Raw genomic sequence first — 19,311 nt, 5'->3', positions numbered from 1 at the left:
GTAACCACTACCTCTCTGTCTCACCTGAATCTCAATCTGCAATACCCTTTCCCCTCTGAAGATGATGTTATCTGGTTGATAGTTTGATAGGTTAATAAAGTAATTTAGAGAGAGAAAACACAGAGAAAGGTATGTAATGTAATATGTCTTATGGTAATAGAAATTAAATGAAGAGCCATGGGAAAGCGAGATTGCGCTCCTGAATGAGAAACTCTGAGGTAAATGACTTACCATGACTTCAAATGGGCCATATTTGATCACAGAGTTGATCAATGGCAGAAGACAGAGTCAGCTGAAGAGAATATAGACAGAATGAAAAAGTGGGGCTGATCATCAGTGGGCTGAAGAGGCTGTTTTTGTGCTGTATTTCTCTATGATACAAATAGAGAAGGGAACCTACTAGATGTTGTCAAATTGAGTTCTAAACAAAAGCAAAGATGGGGAGACCGAGAGGGACTGATGTTTAAGCTAAAAGAGGTTTAAAACTTGCTACGTAATCCCACATGTTACTACATGTAACTGTGAAATATTGCATATCTAAACAAAATAAATTCAGAAACCATATGCTTTTCAGAATGTCTCAAAGTGGTATTAGTTTTGGCTTATCAGTATTGGTTTATTATTGTCACGTAATTCAAGGTACAGGAGAGGGGAGACGAGAAAGACTGGACTGAGCTGGGTCCTTGATTGTATTGGTCAAGGTAGCGGGTGGTTTATGTGGTACTTAATAGACAATGAAGTACCTTCTGAAACTCCAGCTAACAAATTGTCTGCAGTAAACTTGTAGAGGCATTAATATTATAATGATCAGGTATTTATTTTTACAGATTTTGTTGAGGAATAAACTTCTGCCAGGACTTGGGAGGTACTGTAACTATTCAGAATGGATCTTGGCATGAGTTCTGTGAAGCAAGCCGATGGGTACCTCCGATTAACGCCTCAACTGAAGAACAGCACTCCTGGAAATGTAGCATGCCCTCAGTGTGCCCTGTCAGACCACCGCATGTTGGAATGATGAACCACTGGTGTCAAGACTTCTGATTTGCACTGGTGAATCCTGATACTCTTGGAGTAGGTTTGGACAAGTGTAGGCAGAAAGTGCTGTGTTGACATCATGCAGCAATACCAGTGGAAATAAAAGAGGGTTGGAATTAAATATGCGTACAAGTGAGTGATCCACAAATCAATTTGAAACTATAGTTGAGATTGTAGGTGACCCAATTAATAATAGCTATATAGGGATCCATATTAAAACTCTTCTATCCAGGAAACTGCTTTTTCCATGCTGTGTGGTTTTCACAGTACATTAAGATTACTTGAAAATTCTGCTTTACCTCATGTTGCAAGTATTGGAGGCCTTTGACACCCATTATGGTAAACTATTGCCCCAAAGGCTTTGGACACAACAGGGAGCGTACATGTGACACTATTCATTAATGGACGCCATTGATCAATTCAAAATTCCTTGAGACAATAATTTTAGCAATTACAACAAATTATAGATTACAACCACCATGCATTTATTATTCCCTTGGGTTGAATTAAATACAAACCACAGAAAGCTTTGCTCAGTTTTTTGGTAAGCCCTAAAGTGTTGCACAAAATCTGTTGCACAGTGCCAGAGGGTAGTGAGATTCTGGTCGATTTTCTATTTGGGTCAGCCAAAACAAGCTTTTTCCCACATTCCGTTCCAATTCTAATTAATTCTGTTTAATGCTCCCCTCCACTCCCCCCACCCCAAGTAAGGAACCCGGTTCAGAATCCATTCATTGATGTTAGCCTTTCTTTGATCCCACTCTGTAAATCTGAGAACATAAAGAAAAATTAGCTTTTCCATAGTGCTTTTCATGACCACAGAATATCCCAAAGCACTTTTCAGACCCAATTAATTTTTTCTGGCTGTACAGTAGGTGTGATTTTAACACTCAAAACTGGGTCCATTAAGTGTGAGTCAGATATTAAAATTCCAAACCAGAATGCTGGAAGAATTCATCAGACCAAGCAGCATCCAAGGAGGTAAAAGGTTTATGTCGTCCTGCCTTGACTTGAAACATTGACAAAAATCTGTTGCCTACACTGATTACTGATTGATCCAATCACTTTTTTACAGCATTCTGTTTCCTGTTCCAGATTCCAGAATTTCTTTCAAGTCTTCATTAAAATTTCAAAATATGACCTCAGCAAAGATCTGACCCACTCACTGGGTTCAGCAGAGTGGGATAAATGGTTGGCAGGCAATTCACTTACAGAAGGCACGCTAGCAAATAACTATTTTAATGAATCAGTGACCTTTTCTTTTAACCTGCTTTGAAGGTTTAACGTAAGTCAGCTAGGCTTTCCCAAACTTCAAGAAACTCAGCTGCTGAATGAAGGTAAGAGGACAGCTTCAGAGAGAAGGGAAATTCCCTTTAAAACTATGCATCTGGGCTAGGAAGAGCAGGATTACATTTCAACACTCCGCAGGTCAGGCAGCATCTATGGAGAGATTGAGTTTAGACCCTGAAGTGGGACTGAAGATTAGAGGGGATGTAGTCAGTACAGAGGTGAGGGGAAGGGGTGGAACAAAAGCTGACAAGTGATTGGTGGATCCTAGTGAAGAGGGGTGATAGGTCAATGAAGGAGTGGTGAACAGAAATAGTGACAGAGGCTGGGGGAAGATGTGAAGGCCACAAAGGGCCAAATTTGATGGATCGGAGAGGAAAGTGGAGCACTGAATCAAGACAGGAAGGTGGGATGGGCAGATGGGAATGATGGGGGAGAGGAACCAGTGGGAGGAGAGTGTGAGCGGTAGACAGGTGGAGTGAGTGGAAGAGGAAATGAACAGTTAGATAGGATCTGGGGTGGGTTTAGAAGGAAATGGATAAAGTGGAGGAGAGAGAAAAGGGGGACAGAGGGTGATTAGTTTACTAGAAGTTGGAGAATACAATGTTCATGCCGTCACTCTGTAGACTATACAGGTGGTATATGAGGGCCTGTTTAGCCTCACTCTGTCAGTAAGGGAGGCCAAGGACAAACAGGTCAGTGGTGGGAAAGGGGCAGGGAGTTAGAATGGCTAACAACAAAGAGCTCCAGAAGGCAGAGGTGGGTGGAGCACAGGTGCTCGTCGAAATGGTCACCCAGTTTGTTCTGGTCTAAGTGCTAGGTTCAAGATTCAAGGCACATTTATTATCAAAGAATGTATATATTATACACCTTGAAATTTGTCTGCTTACAGGCAGCGACAAAGCAAGAAACCTGAATAACCAAATTTTAAGACCAAAAACGCAGAGAAAGAGAGAGAGAAAAGCTCACACATCATGCAAACAATAGAAGCAAGCCAACAGTATCCCACAACCAGACTGAATTTCAGATCTGCTCCCGCAGCAGCTGGAGTAGGCCGAAGCCTCGGCCCCCAGTTCATCACACCAGCAGGGCAGAATCGCAGAGCAGCCGGATCAGTTCACAGCCTTGGCATCGTGGAGAAATGAATAAACATTCATGGGAGGGAGAGCAAAATCAGCCTGCCCCTCACCTCCAGACTATCTGTGCCATCATTTAAATTATCCAAGCACCGAGTACTGCCATGTTCCACGACCTCAATCCTAGTGCCCCAATATGCTTGGGGCACCCAGCCCGAAGCCATCCTCGATCTCACCAAATCGGCTTGGCACTTGGAGTGATCCAATCTCACACCCAGGTTTGGTGGACAGGCATTGAGGCTCCTCCCCAGATTGCTTACTCTTCCGGCAATAATGCTAGCTCCATCCGCTACCCTGGTTCGAGCTCGCTGCGCCTTGTAAGTGTCTTGCCTTATGATTTACCATTAAGCTGTCACGCAACTTTAGTGGTGCCATCTTAAATGAGAACTGGAAGCTGGGCACACAGTTAAAAGAAAGGGCCTGGAGGGTGGATATCTAAGGACTGCTACCTGTGTTATGTGCTAGAAAGGCTAGGAATAGGAAGATCATACAGTTTAACATAATGCTAAGGAGATGACACAGGAGGGGTGGCTTCAGAATTTTGGATCATTGGGCTCTCTTCCAGGGAAGGGAGGGCCTATGCAAAGGGAACAGTTGGCACCTGAACTGGAGGGGGATCAATATCCTTGTGGGAAGGTTTGCTAGAACTGCTCTGGGGTGTTTCAACTAGAGTTACAGAGTGCCAGGGCAGCTAGTGGAATGGTTGTTGGGAAAGCAGATGTTAATCCTACATACAAAGACAGGAATAGACATGTTGAATATGCAGAGTCTAATATCATATGTTGTGTCTATTTCATTGCAAGGAGTATTTGCGGATGAGCTTAGAGCATGGATCAGCATGTAGATTTATGACATAGTAGTCATTAGTGAGACTTGGTTGCAGGCAGGGCAGAACCAGCAGCCTAAGGTTCCTACATTTTAGGCATGATAGATCAGAAGGGATTAAAGGAAGAGGGGTGACATTACTCGACAAGGAAAATGGCGGTACTCCTTCAGGACTAGCTGGATGGTTCATCTGCTGAAGCTATGTGGGTGGAACTGAGGAATAAGAAAGAGATGAGCACGTTAATAGGATTGTATTATTGACCACTTGATAGCAGGATTTAGAGTAGCAAATTTGTAAAGTGGTATCAGACATTTGCAAGAAAAATAAGGTTGTGATTTTAACTTTCCACATATTGACTGGGTCTCCAATACTGTAAAAGGACTGGGTGGGATAGAGTTTGTCAAATGTGTTCGGGAGGGTTTCCTTAAATAATGTATGGAGGTCCAAAATAGAGAGAGTGCAATACTGAATCTACTATTAGAGAACAAGACAGTGCAAGTGACAGAAGTGCGAGAGAACAGTCAGGAGAGAAATCAAGAAGGCTAAAAGAAGGGATGAGTTTATCCTGGCAAGCAAGGTGAAGGAGAACGTTGAGGGCTCCGACAAATAAGAGCAAAAGGATAGTAAAGAACAAAATTGGTCCATTTGAAGATCAATGCGGTCATCTATGCATAGAACTGGAAGAGATGGGAGAGATCTTAAATATTTCCAAGTAAATAGAGATTTTTTACATCTCTATTTACTCAGAAGGACACAGAATCTATAGAACTGAGGCAAAATAGTAGTAAGGTCATAGACTGTACATGGATCACAGAAGAAGAGGTGCTTTCTGTCCTGAGGCATATTCGGGGGGTGGCGGGGTAAGTCCCCTGTGCCTGACAATGTGACCCTTCAGGCCTTGTGTGAGACTAGTGCAGAAATTGCAAGAGTCCTGGCAAAGGTATTTAAAATGTCCTTAAACGGAGGTGAGATGCAGAAGGACTGGAGGATTTCTAATGTTGTTTTGCTGTTCAAGTAAGACTCCAAGAATAAGCCAGGAAATTATAAGCCTGTGACCCTGGAATCAGTAGTGGGCAAATTATTGGAAGTATTCTAAAGGACGGACACTTAAGTATTTGGATGAACAGGGCCTGATTAGGGATAGTCATTGAGGCCTTGTGCTTGTTTGATTGGGTCTAACCAATCTTATATTCTTTTTCAAAGAGGTTACCAGGAAAGTTGATGAAGGAAAGGCAGTGGACCTTCGGCTACATGGACTTTGACAATGTCTTTGGCAAAGTCTCTCGTGAGAGGTTGGTCCAGAAGGTTCGGCCACTTGGCATTCAGTACAAAGTGGTAAATTGGATTCAACATTGGATTGGGGAGAAAAGCCAGAGAGTGGCAGTAGATAGTCACCTGTCTGACTGGAGGTGTGGCACAGGGATCAGTGCTGGGTTCATTGTTGTTCTTCATCCGTATTAATGATTTGGATGTTAATGTAGTAAACCGGATCAGCAAATTTGCAGATAACAACAAGATTGGGCACATGGTGGACAGTGAGGAAATTTATCAAAACTTGCAGTGCGATCTGGTCCAGCTGGAAAAATACACTGAAAAATGGCAGATGGAATTTAATACAGACAAGTGTAAGGTGCTAAAGTTTGGAAGGACAAACCAAGGTAGGACTTACATAGGGAATAGTAGAGAACTGAGGAGTGTGGTAGAACAAAGTTATAGTCAAAATAGATTTACTATAAAAGTACATATATGTCACCCAATGTTACCTTGAGATTCATATGCTTTAAAGCACTTACAAGAAAATAAAGAAATACAATAGAATTTATTTAAAACTATATATAGAAAAACAAAAACTGACAAACAACCAATGTGCAATCAGAAAACATGCTGTGCAAATAAAACTAAAGGAATAAATATCACTGAGAAAAGGAAAAGTACATGGACAGGAGTGGTTGAGGAGCTAAGGTCCAGGTATAGGTTGATGAAACTAGGCAGAATAACAATTCTACACAGGCTAGATGAGCTAAAGGACTGTTTCTGTGCGGTGATGCTCTATGACTCTATGAGTAAGAGAAAACAGAAACTTAATACCAAACCATCAAAGGAGATACAGTTCATCCATGGGTAATAAATGGGTTCTGCTTTTGTCCATAATGTAATTTTGTCCAAAAGATGAAGAGTACACAAAGGTCATTCACTATGGCAATGACAGTGAATGAATGTTATCAAAACCACATACGACTGACAAAAATACAATTATAATAAGAGGAGAGAGAGCCGGAGGCAAGTTCTGTTGTCCATAAGATATCTTCATATGTCCGTTTTATGAATTTAATAATATATTGGGAGCTCATTCATATGTAAAGGTGTCAAACATGGAAGTGGCCTGTAATAGAACAGGCATCAAAGAGCTTTATCAAAAAAGCAGAAGGAGCATTATAAAGGAGGAGAATGAAAGGTGGAAAAGCTTAGGGAGAGAATTCCAGAATTGAGCATCTGAAAGCACAGTCATATTTAGTGGAATGATTAACCTCCAGAATGCACGAAGATCTGCAGAGATATAGAAGGCTTGGAGGCCAGAAAGATGTTGGGGTGGAAGAGAAAGGAAGCATGACTATGGAGGGACTTGAAAATAAGGCAAGGATTTTGAAAATGACTTGTTTTCACATGACTGGTCATTTGGATTTACACTCCCTGGAAGGGTGGTGAGAAAGTCACTGGGAGATTCCACAAAGCAGTGCCAGGGAATTACCAGACCTCAACGTGAACAACCTCAAATTCTCTATTTACTTCTCATAATAGATCTCATTCCTAATGTCTTTTATATATATTTGACTTGGAAGATTGCAACTGCCATTAATTGTGTTGCCAGAATTGAATCCAAACATTCCCAGTCCTGAAGGGAAAAGAAAATGAAAATTCCTGTATTCCCTTGATTCACATAAGGCCATGCATCCTCTGGCATTTCATTCAGTTCAAGTTAATCATTTAAAGTCTTGAAATGTCTCAAACTACTCTCATCCTTTATTAAGTGATATCATAGGTTTAAGGGTAAGATATTAGGAAGGGATTTGAAGACAATATTTTTTCACCCAAATTGTGGTCAGAATATGGAATATGGAAATGCTTGAGACAAAGACTCTCATAAGAACATAAGAAATAGGAGCAGGAGTAGGTCATCTGGCCCGTCAAGCCCGCTCCACCATTCAATAAGATTATGACTGATCTGACCATGGACACATCTCCACCTACCTGCCTTTTCCCCATATCTATTAATTCCCCTACTATGCAAAAATCTATCCAAAATTGTCTTAAATACAAACGTATATTTACTGAGGTAGCCTCCACTGCTTCATTGGGCAGAGGATTCCACAGATTCACCACTCTCTGGGAAAAGCAGTTCCTCTTTATCTCCATCCTAAATCTACTCCCCTGAATCTTAAAGCTATGTCCCCTAGTTCTAGTCTCACCTACCAGTGGAAACAACTTTCCTGCCTCTATCTTATTTCTCCCCTTCATAATTTTATATGTTTCTTTAAGACCTCCTCTCAACCTTCTGAATTCTAGAGTGTACAGTCCCAGGTGACTCAATCTCTCCTCATAGTCTAACCCCCTCATCTCTGGAATCAATCTGGTGAACCTCCTCTGCATCGCCTCCAAAGCCAATATATCCTTCTTCGACTAGGGAGACCAGAACTGCATGCAGTACTCCAGGTGCAGACTCACCAGTACCCAGTACAGTTGCAGCATAACCTCCCTGCTCTTAAATTCAATCCCTCTAGCAATGAAGGCCAACATTCCATTCACCTTCTTGATAGCCTGCTGTACCTGCAAACCAACCTTTTGTGGTTCATGCACAAGCACTCCCAAGTCATTCTGCGCAGCAGAATGCTGCAATTTTTTTATCATTTAAATAATAATCTGCTCTTTTATTTTCCCTTACAAAGTGGACGACCTCATATTTACTAACATTGTACTCCATCTGCCAGACCCTTGCCCACTCACTTAACCTATCTCTAACTCTCTTCAGACTCTCTGTATCTTCTGCACAGTTTGCTTTTCTGCTCAATTTAGTATCATCACAAATTTTGATACACTACACTCAGTCCCTCTTCCAGATTGTTAATGTACATTGTGAAAAGTTGCGGGCCCAGCACCGGCCCCTGTGGCACACCGCTCACCACTGATTGCTAAGGAGAAACACCAATGTATCCCAATTTTCTGCTTTCTATTAGTTAACTAATCGTCTATCCATACTAATACATCACCAGCAACTCTATGCACCTTTATCTTATGGATAAGTCTTTTATGTGGCACCCTATCCAACGCCTTCTGGAAACGATTAAGAAGGATCTAGAAGAGCACTTGAATCACCATTGCATGGACCAAGTGCTAGGATTAGTATACGAACTTCAGGGTTGGCATGGGCCAAGGAGACTGTTTCTAAACTGTATAACTCTATAAAAATAGAGGTAGATCATAAAAGTAGGGGATTATGGACATAGAGAAGAAAAACAGGTAGCTGGAATTTAGATACAGATCAGCCATGATCTAATTTAATGTTGGGTCAAAGCACTGTTTTTTGGGATCTCAGGACACAATACACAAGGCGGATTTGATACAGAGTGGGCCTTCATTATTTTGTCTTATACTTTATTTTGTTTGCTGGACTATAATGGTTCTCTGATTGACAATCCCTCAACTTTAAAATCCTCATTCTCAGCAAAATAGCAAAGTGAATTCAGATTTATTTATTTATTACGTGGACATTGGAACATACTGAAAAGCCTCAATAGAGTGAAGGAGTCCTTTCAGAGTTGAAGGAATGCAAGGACAAATGAAAGCAGGAACTGTTTTTTCCCAATACAAGAGTTGTGCTCCCTAATATCACTGCACCTTCCTTAACTGAACTTTGTTTGATAACACTCCAGAGAAGTGCCTTTTCTTATTTGACTATACTAAATAATATAAGTGCAAGATGTTAGTGCAGTGACCAGTTCCCCATTTACATCCTTTCCCTTTGAAAACTGACCACTGAATATTTAAGACCACAACTCTGATCTATTCTGAGAAAATCTGAGAGCTCCAGCATCTTATTTATCTGATTAGTGGCCTGAAACAACATTGCCAAAGCCACAGAAGTCGATAACCTCCACTCAGATGACTCCCTCATTTAGTTCCCGTCCTTAAATATAAAACCAGAACTTCCTAAAAATAAAACTTCCATTTAAGATGTGCCTTTAAAGTCTTAAAATGCCTCAAGGCATTGCACAAGAGTGTTACTAAATGAAATTTTACACCAAGCCACATGACAAGATATGTAAGCAAGTGGACCAATAGAATGAGATGGTGTCCTTTCAGTAGGGGTTCTAGGAGATTGCTTTAAGTAGTGGTTCATGAGTGTTTGAGTGTGGACTTCAATTCACATTAAGGTCAAACACAGAATGGGGGAATTAGTCAATAGAATCTTCCAGAGGACATTTGCCCTGATAGCAATAACCAATGAAGTTAACAGTGATCTCTTTTGAATGGACAAAATCCTAAGCAAGTCTGTGGAGAGGGAAAGAGTTTTAACAATTTCAGGTTGATCCATAGTAGGCATGATTGAGCAAGTACAACAGTGTGCTAAGGGGAGAAGGAAAAGAAGAATAAAGGAAGCTTCTGTGGTAGATTGGAAGCCAGCATAGATTAAATCTCAGAAAAGGGATGATCATGCAAAATGAATGCTTGTGCTAATGAATAAGCAAATAAATAAGAGTCCAGTGAAGTGTAACTGGCAATATGAAGCTCAGCACAATGGTGTGGCATTTAGTGTTACAGCCTAACAGAGCCTGAGACCTGGGTTCAGTCTAGACCTCAGGTTCTGCATGTGGAGATTCAGTACTCTCCCTGTGACAGTGTGGTGGATGCAGATGGGGTTGCCACCTTCAGTAGGGAATAGGATGAATTCTTGAAGGAGAAAAAGTGTGGGAGTGTGAGGATGGAATACGACTAACTGGTTTGCTCTTAGTAGACTCAGTAGGCTCAATGGCCCCCTTCTGTACTATCCCAATCTATGATTTAGAAACACTGAGCATGAAGACTTTTAGCTTCTGATTCAGGCAAGACTACCAGTGAGCCAACAGCTAACTCCCAAAAAATCCATTATCATGGGATCTTAATATAACCACAATTTGCATCAGAATGGAGATCCAGAAGAAAAGATTGGAATTCAGACCATGTATGGTCAAGTGCTCTATTGTATAATTATGCAGTTTATGCCTCTACAGAAAAATTAGAAAAAAATGTGAACTATTGACTATTGAATGTGAACTAGGGGAGGTTGGCCCAGCTAGGTCTTCACTCCTTGGAGAATGAGGGACAACCTTATAGAGGGTTATTAAATCATGAGGGGCAGAGATGAGGTTGAGGGTAGCAATCTTTTTGCAACGATAATGCAGTTCAAAACTAGGAGGCATAAATTTAATGTCAGAAGGGCAAGTTTTTTCTTGTGGTGAGTACATGGAATGAACTGTCAGAAGTAGTTGAAGCAGATATAATTTAAGAATAACTTGGATGGGTACATGAAGGGATGGAATGTGGAGTGATATAGGCCAAACTCAGGAAACAGGGACTAGCAGAGAGCAGAGGTCAGCATGGATTGGCCTGTATCCAAGCCATATTGCTCTGTGACTCTACGAAAATATCCGATCATTTTCACATTCTAGTTTATGGGAGTTTAAGTACGGATTAACAGTGACTACACTTTGTAAACAGTCTATTGGCTTAATAAGCTTTGGGATATCACACAAGGTAATATAGAAATGTGTTTTTTTCTTCTTGTCTAATTTTTTTTTGTTGAAAATTGTGTTTATCAAGAAATTACAGGTGCACGTCACAAATCATGTCATAAAACAATAATCGCGGAGAAACATAGTTGACATACAAACAGGCTAAACTAAACTAGCATTACTAGTATGGAGGACGAAGTAATCAGAATCAGGTTTATTATTACTGACATATGTCATGAAATTTGTTGTTTTGCAGCAGCAGTAGAGTGCAATACATAATAAATATAATCAATTGCAATAGGAAATATATAATAAAACATTAAATTAAACAAGTACTGTGAAAAGAGGGCAAAAATAGTGAGGTAGTGTTCATGGGTTGGTTCATTGTCCAGTTAAAGTCTGATGGTAGAGGAGAAGAAGCTGTTCCTAAAACACGGAGTGTGCATCTTCAGGCTTCTGTACCTCCTCCCTGATGCTAGTTATGAGAAGACACATGCCCTGGGTGGTGGGGGTCCTTAATGATGGATGCTGTCTTTTTGACGCATCGCCTTTTGAAGATGTCATCGATGGTGGGAAGGCCAACGCCCATGATGGACATGTATATCGGATGTATTTCTAGATGAGTATGTTAAGGAACCAAGTCAGCAGGATATTTTACAATAAGTACTGTGCAATAAATAAAGGCTCAAGAGCAATCTAGTAGTTAAAGCGTTTTAGAAATGTATGATCATAGTATGATAGAATTCTATGCAAAGTTAAAAGATATTTTATTTCAACCTGGACCCTTTGTTTTGGACAGCACAGTGACATTGCTGATAGAGTTTGCATGTTCTTCCTATGGCGGTGTGGGTTTCTCACAGGTATTCTACTTAACTGTCGCATTCCATCCTGCAAACTGCCCCTGGTGTAAATTGGAGGTAGGAAGGTCAGGGTCTGTTAATGGGCATGTCGGAAGTGGGTTACAGTAAAGAATGGTATTGATTGTAATTATCCAATGGGCCAACTGTCCTCCTATTTCATAAAGAAATGTGAAGATTTGAATATAACATAAAATGAAAACAAAGCAAACTATAAAGTTCCTTAGAATGCTTTGGTTATGGCAGATTGGGAAAGTACACTAAAAGTACATTAAAAGACATGATGGTAAATATACTTACGCACAAATAAACCCTTCTTGGGCTTCCAGCCAGGAACAGGTATCGATTTTAAATGACATTTCGATGACAAATTCCACCATCTTCATCAGGGATGATGCCTGGGCATGTCTAGTCTGGTGGCATTTATACCCAGTAGTCCGTCCCACCTGATTGGTTAGTCCTTATACAACCAGATTTCCGCTCTTCCACCTTGTTTCCAATCGAATTCCATTTCTTACTTAGGGCAAGACCTTCATCTTTGTTAAAATTCTTTTCCTCTAGTTTTATTTCAATGGCTTCCTTTACCAGGCAGTCCCAAATTTGCGCAGCACAGTAGCATTGTGCCATCAAAGTCAATCCATTGGCCATTGTGAATGCAATGTTCTGCTACCACCAATATCTCCAGGTAACCTACAGATACACCTCCTGTGCTCCTTGATGCGGGCTTCCGCCACGCGTCTCATCTGGCTGATACACGCTGCTCCATGTTCATAGGGAGTCCTGTAAACGCCAGTCAATCTGAGTCCCAGGTCATCTTTGACCCACGTAAGCTGTGATTTGAGCTTCCTTAGGAGTTATGGATGGTATTAATCCAGTATTTCTTCAGGATTCTGGCAATCCTTCCAGGAGCCGTGGAAATATAGAGAAGACAGGTGGTAGCCTCTTTTTTTTATATATACTAATGCAGTTTAGAATATTACGTTGAAGACACAATAACTCTACAGGAATATCTAACAGGAGAATGGAAGGATAATATTCAAAGTTCAAAGTTCCAAGTACATTTATTATCAAAGAATGTATTAATCATACAACCTTGAGACTTGTTTGCTTACAGGCAGCCACAAAGCAATAAACCCGAAAGAACCCAATTAAAAAAAAAATAAATAAAGACCTACACCTGAGGCACAGAGAAAGAGGGAAAAAAACATAAATCATGCAAACAATAGAATAATATTAGTTCAAAGGAAAAGAATTGAGGATTGAGAATTCAGCAGAGGACCATGTCAAGGCAACAAAACACAATCCAGTAAAACAGATGGTAAAATCATCTAATGGACAAATAAAAAGGAAAAGATTAGCAAATGTAAGACTAAAATATGAAAAATTATATGGAGAAACTAAGAAATATCACTGAAATTAAATAAATATTTTGTAACATTTCTCATGACAAAAAGTGTAGAAAATATCCCAGAAATAGTGGAGGACAATGGTCAAGAGTGTGAGAGCAGCTGAAAGAAAGTAGCGTCCATCCTCAAAATGAATTTGAGAAATTAGTTGGACTGAAAGCTTATAAACCTCCAGGATCTGATGACCTGCTATTGAAAGAGGTGGAGACATAAGAGAGTGAGATACTGAAATCAGGACGAACACACGAAACTCCGGAGGAATTCCTCTATGAAGAGGAATGGACACTCGACGGTTTCAATCAAGCCCCTTCGTTGAAAGAGGCCACTGTGAAGATAATGGATGTACTAGTTGACACCTTCCTTAAATCCAAAAACATTCCCACAAATTGGAATGCTACAAGGAGGTGAAATGACAGACCAGATGTACTGATATCATTTTGGGGGTTGGGGACGGAGGGTTGGCAGTATGCTGCAATATATTACTAAGGCAGAGAGGGAACAGGATGCTTAAAATTGTGGTAGGATTGCACAGTGTTGAACATTAACGTAAAAAAAAGAAAACTCATGTTTTGCGGAACAGCTGTAATTGCAGAATATATAAATATACTTAATGTAATTCGGTTTTCCTCTATTATTCGGTATTGCATCGTACTGCCGCCGCAGAGTCAGCAAATTTCATGACATATGCCAGTGATATTAAACCTGATTCTGATTCTGAAATGTTAAGGGTGAATGAGTAAATGTGGTATATTTGGACATTCAGATGGTCTTGGATAAGGTGCCACTCAAGAGGTTATTAAGTGAAATTTTAAGACTTTGGATCACAGGCTATATAGAGACATGATCTGAGGATTGGTTAATGGACAAAAAACAGAGTAGGAATAAATGGGTTATTTTTTATTCAGAGGATATGACCACTAGGTGCTTTAGGGATTGTTGTTGAGTTCCAACCTAAAACATCGACAATACATTTCCTCCCATAAATGCTGTTTCACTTCCTGAGTACTTCCAGCAGATTGTTTGTTGTTCACAACCTATAATCAATGCTTTGGATGTAGGGACCAATTAATGTCTCCAAGTTTGCAGGAAGATATAAAGTTAGGTGGAATTGTTCATAGCGAGGAGCATGCAGAGAGGCTTCAGGCAGACTAAATAAATGACAGGACAGGGCAGGCAAGATTTAATGTGAAAAAACATGGGGCCATCCAAAATGATAAAATCTGAATATTTTTGATATTATGAATGCTTGAAAGAAGCTTAGAATCTGGTTGTCCTAGTGCACAAATTACTGAAAGTGATTTTACTGCTACAGAGAGCCATTAGGAAGGCATATTGTATGCTACCCTTTGCTGTAAGAGGATTTGAGTACAAGAGTGAAGCATTTTATGCAATTATATAGGGCCCTGGTGTGACTGCATCTGGAAAATATTTGCACCTGGATGGATATAAATGTTTTAGAGGGAGTATAGTGAAGGTCTGTCAGAATGATTCCTCAGATGGCAGATTTATCCTCTGAGAAGAGATTAAACAGACTGGCCCTAAATTGTCTGCAACTTACAATAAGAGACGATCAGATTGAAAAAAACAAGAAACTTAAGGAGCAACAAACAATCTGCTGGAGAAACACATTTAAAAATATGGGCAGAGAAATGGCAGATGGAGTTTAATCTGGATAAGTGTGAGGTCAAACATAAAAGGAAACAATGTAGTGAAAGACAGGGTCCTTAGGAATATTAATGTTGGAGTGCAAGGCTACGGCTTCCTGAAAGTGGCACCACAAATAGTTATGGTGGTAAAGAAAACATACAGCATATTTGACTTCATTGGTCAGAACACTGAGTATAAAGTTGTGAAGTCATAATGTTAAACCACATTTGGGATATTATGTACAATTCTGGTCACCACATTAGAGGAAGGATATGTGGGTTTGGAGAGGGTGCAGAGGAAGTTCAATATGATGCTGCTTGGATTGGACTGTATTGGATACAAAGGGAGGCTGGGCAGGGAGGCTGGGCAAACTTGTATAGTTTTCCCTGGGGTATCAGAGTCTAAGGAGCAACCTGATAGAATTAGAAGAGGCATAGATATGATATGAGTCTTTTTGGGGGGTAGGAATGTCAAATACTTAAGGGCATAGGAAGAAGTTTAGAGGAAATGCACATGGCAAGATTTTTTATTCAGGAAGTGCTGGTGCCCAGAATTTGTTGCCTGTGGAGGTGCAGGAAGCAGTATTATACAACGTACAAAATATATTTAGACCAAACACATGAATGGGTGGGGAATGGAGGGATACAGACCATGTCCTGGTAAATAGGTTCAGTTTAAATTAGAATCATGGTCAGTACAGACATTGTAGGCCATAGGGCCCGTTCCTACACTGTGCTGTTCTATGTTCTAACTGATATTACCAGGGTATCACCTCATCAATCCTTCTTGGGGTACAGGTTGCTGGAATGCAGTAACACATTCATAAGCACATTTGAAAACTGATTTAGACAGCCAGAGGCCTGAACTTGCTTGGACGTTCCTAACTTCCTCTACAGAATTGATAAACTGAGTGACTTCTGGCTGAGTGGTAATAGAAGTGGTGACCTCTGCTATCATGCTCTACCCAATGGTTGGGTTCACAAGTGTTGACTTGGAACTGGTCACCACTTCCTTGGGCTTTGAGTTTCACACTAACCTATGTGTGCAGCTGGGGAGCTGGATCTCTCTGAACCTTAATACCGTATGAACGCTTCCTTGACCTTGTCCCAAATAAACCTACATAGTTACTCATCTGCTATATCTGGAGGATTTCCTACCATATATGGGACCATAACTCCCTAGCTTAGATGGTGGTAAGTGTATAAAGGGGCAAAGTATGAGGTAATTGATGTGGCGATTTTAGCTAGTAGTTATGAAAAATGGGAGTACGGAGCTTAGACTAGTGTGTGAATTTAGTGCTATACTTAGAATCATAGACTCATAGGCCATTTGGCCCAACTGGTCCACGCCAACCAAGATGCCTATCAATGTTAGTGCTATTTATCAGCATTTGACCTATTACCTTCTAAACCTTTACTCTCTGTGTACCTGTACAACTATTTTATAAAAATTGCTATTGTACCTGCCTCAACCATTTCCTCTGGCAGCTGATTCTACATTTATACCAGCCTTTGTGTAGAAAAGTTGGTCTCAAGTTCCTATTAAATCTCTCCCCTCTAACTTTAAGCCTATGTCCTCTCATTTTTGATGCATCAACCCTGGAAAAAAGACTGAATTCATTCACCCTGTCTATGCCCCTCAGGATTTTATACACCTCTCTAGGCTCACCTCTCAGCTTACATAAAAACATAAGAAATAGAAGCAGGAGTAGGCTATCTGGCCTGCTCCACCATTCAATAAGGTCATGGCTGATCTGACCATGGACTCATCTCTACCTACCTGCCTTTCCCTTATAACCCTTAATTCCCCTACAATGCAAAAATCTATCCAGTCTTGTCTTAAATATATTTACTGAGGTAGCCTCCACTGCTTCGTTGGGCAGAGAATTCCACAGATTCACCACTCTCTGGGAAAAGCAGTTCCTCCTCATCTCCGTCCTAAATCTACTCCCCTGAATCTTGAGGATACGTCCCCTAGTTCTAGCCTCATTTACCTGTGGAAACAACTTTCCCGTCTCTAACTTATCTATCTCTTTCATAATTTTATATGTTTCTATAAGCTCTCCTCTCATCCTTCTGAATTCCACTGAGAATAGTCCCAGATGACTCAATCTCTTCTCATAATCAAATCCGCTCATCCCTGGAATCAACCTGGAGAACCTCATCTGCACCGCCTCCAAAGCCAGTATATCCTTCCTCAAGTAAGGAGACCAGAACTGCACACAGTACTCCAGTTGCAGTCTAAGGGGGATAAGCAGAGGGGGATGAGGACCATCACTGGGTTCCGGCAAACTAGCAACAGAGGAGCTGAAGGCAGGGTGGACAGGGCCAATGAACTTAACCTGTTCTTTAACAGATTTGACATTGTGGCCCCCGCACATCCCCCACATGAGTCATCTGTTGTCGGCCCCCAACCAACATATATTCCACTTTCCCGTCCTACCCCTCCTCACAGTCCCCCACCCTGCTCTCATGACTATACCCCTTCCCCACAGGAAACCACCACGGTGGGTTTCACAGCTCTACAGGTGAGAAGACAGCTGAAACGTCTCAACCCAAGCAAGGCTGCAGTACCGGATGGTGTCAGTACCAGGGTGCTCAAAGCCTGTGCCCCTCAGCTATGTGGAGTACTTCGCCATGTCTTCAACCTGAGCCTAAGGCTCCGGAGGGTTCCTGTGCTGTGGAAGACGTCCTGCCTCGTCCCTGTGCCGAAAACGCCGCGGCCCAGCGGCCTCAATGACTACAGACCGGTGGCATTGACCTCCCACATCATGAAGACTCTGGAGAGACTTGTTCTGGAGCTGCTCCGGCCTATGGTCAGGCCACACTTAGATCCCCTCCAGTTCGCCTACCAGCCCCGACTAGGAGTTGAGGATGCCATTGTCTACCTGCTGAACTGTGTCTACATCCACCTGGACAAGCCAGCGAGCACTGTGAGGGTCATGTTTTTTGACTTCTCCAGTGCGTTCAACACCATCCGCCCTGCTCTGCTGGGGGAGAAGCTGACAGCGATGCAGGTGGATGCTTCCCTGGTATCATGGATTCACAGTACGTGTGCTTGCAACACTGTGTGTCCGACAGAGTGATCAGCAGCACTGGGGCTCCACAGGGGACTGTCTTGTCTCCCTTTCTCTTCACCATTTACACCTCAGACTTCAACTACTGCACAGAGTCTTGTCATCTTCAGAAGTTTTCTGATGACTCTGCCATAGTTGGATGCATCAGCAAGGAAGATGAGGCTGAGTACAGGGCTATGGTAGGAAACTTTGTTACATGGTGTGAGCAGAATTATCTGCAGCTTAATGTGAAAAAGACTAAGGAGCTGGTGGTAGACCTGAGGAGAGCTAAGGTATCAGTGACCACTGTTTCCATCCGGGGGGTCAGTGTGGACATGGTGGAGGATTACAAATACCTGGGGATACAAATTGACAATAAACTGGACTGGTCAAAGAACACTGAGGCTGTCTACAAGAAGGTTCAGAACCGTCTCTATTTTCTGAGGAGACTGAGGTCCTTTAACATCTGCCGGACGATGCTGAGGATGTTCTATGAGTCTGTGGTGGACAGTGCTATCATGTTTGCTGTTGTGTGCTGGGGCAGCAGGCTGAGGGTAGCAGACACCAACAGAATCAACAAATTCATTCGTAAGGCCGGTGATGTTGTAGGGATGGAACTGGACTCTCTGACGGTGGTGCCTGAAAAGAGGATGCTGTTTAAGTTGCATGCCATCTTGATCAATGTCTCCCATCCACTACATAATGTACTGGGTGGGCACAGGAGTACATTCAGCCAGAGACTCATTCCACCAAGATGCAGCACAGAGCGTCACAGGAGGTCATTCCTGCCTGTGGCCATCAAACTTTACAACTCCTCCCTTGGAGGGTCAGACACCCTGAGCCAATAGGCTGGTCCTGGACTTATTTCATAATTTACTGGCATAACTTACATATTACTGTTTAACTATTTATGGTTCTATTACTATTTATTATTTATGGTGCAACTGTAACGAAAACCAATTTCCCCTGGGATCAATAAAGTATAACTATGACTATGACTATAACCAGTACCCTATACAGTTGCTGTATAACCTTCTTGCTCTTACATTCAATCCTTCTAGCAATGAAGGCCAACATTCCATTTGCCTTCTTGATAGCCTGCTGCACTTGCAAACCAAACTTTTGTGATTCATGCACAAGCACTCCCAAGTCATTCTGCGCAGCAGAATGTTGCAGTCTTTTACCATTAAATAATAATTTTATCTCCTATTTTACCTTCCAAAGTGGATGACCTCACATTCACCTATATTGTACTCCATCTGCCAGACCCTTGCCCACTCACTTCACCTACTTAT

General features: G+C 41.5%; 1 long non-coding RNA gene across 1 annotated transcript in view; it reads left to right on the top strand.

The window, feature by feature from the left end:
- Positions 1 to 17,738, top strand: part of LOC140197251 (uncharacterized) — a 100,689-nt gene extending 82,951 nt beyond the window's left edge. Inside the window, exons 2-3 of the long non-coding RNA XR_011885894.1 lie at positions 828 to 1,167; positions 17,456 to 17,738. This is a non-coding gene — a long non-coding RNA (uncharacterized lncRNA). The remainder of the gene's footprint in view (positions 1 to 827; positions 1,168 to 17,455) is intronic.
- Positions 17,739 to 19,311: the final 1,573 nt, after the last annotated feature.

Source organism: Mobula birostris, chromosome 5, assembly GCF_030028105.1.
Source record: "Mobula birostris isolate sMobBir1 chromosome 5, sMobBir1.hap1, whole genome shotgun sequence".
Lineage (NCBI taxonomy): Eukaryota > Metazoa > Chordata > Chondrichthyes > Myliobatiformes > Myliobatidae > Mobula > Mobula birostris.
The sequence above is the reverse complement of the archived record's forward strand: the minus strand, read 5'-3'. Positions and strand labels throughout refer to the sequence as shown.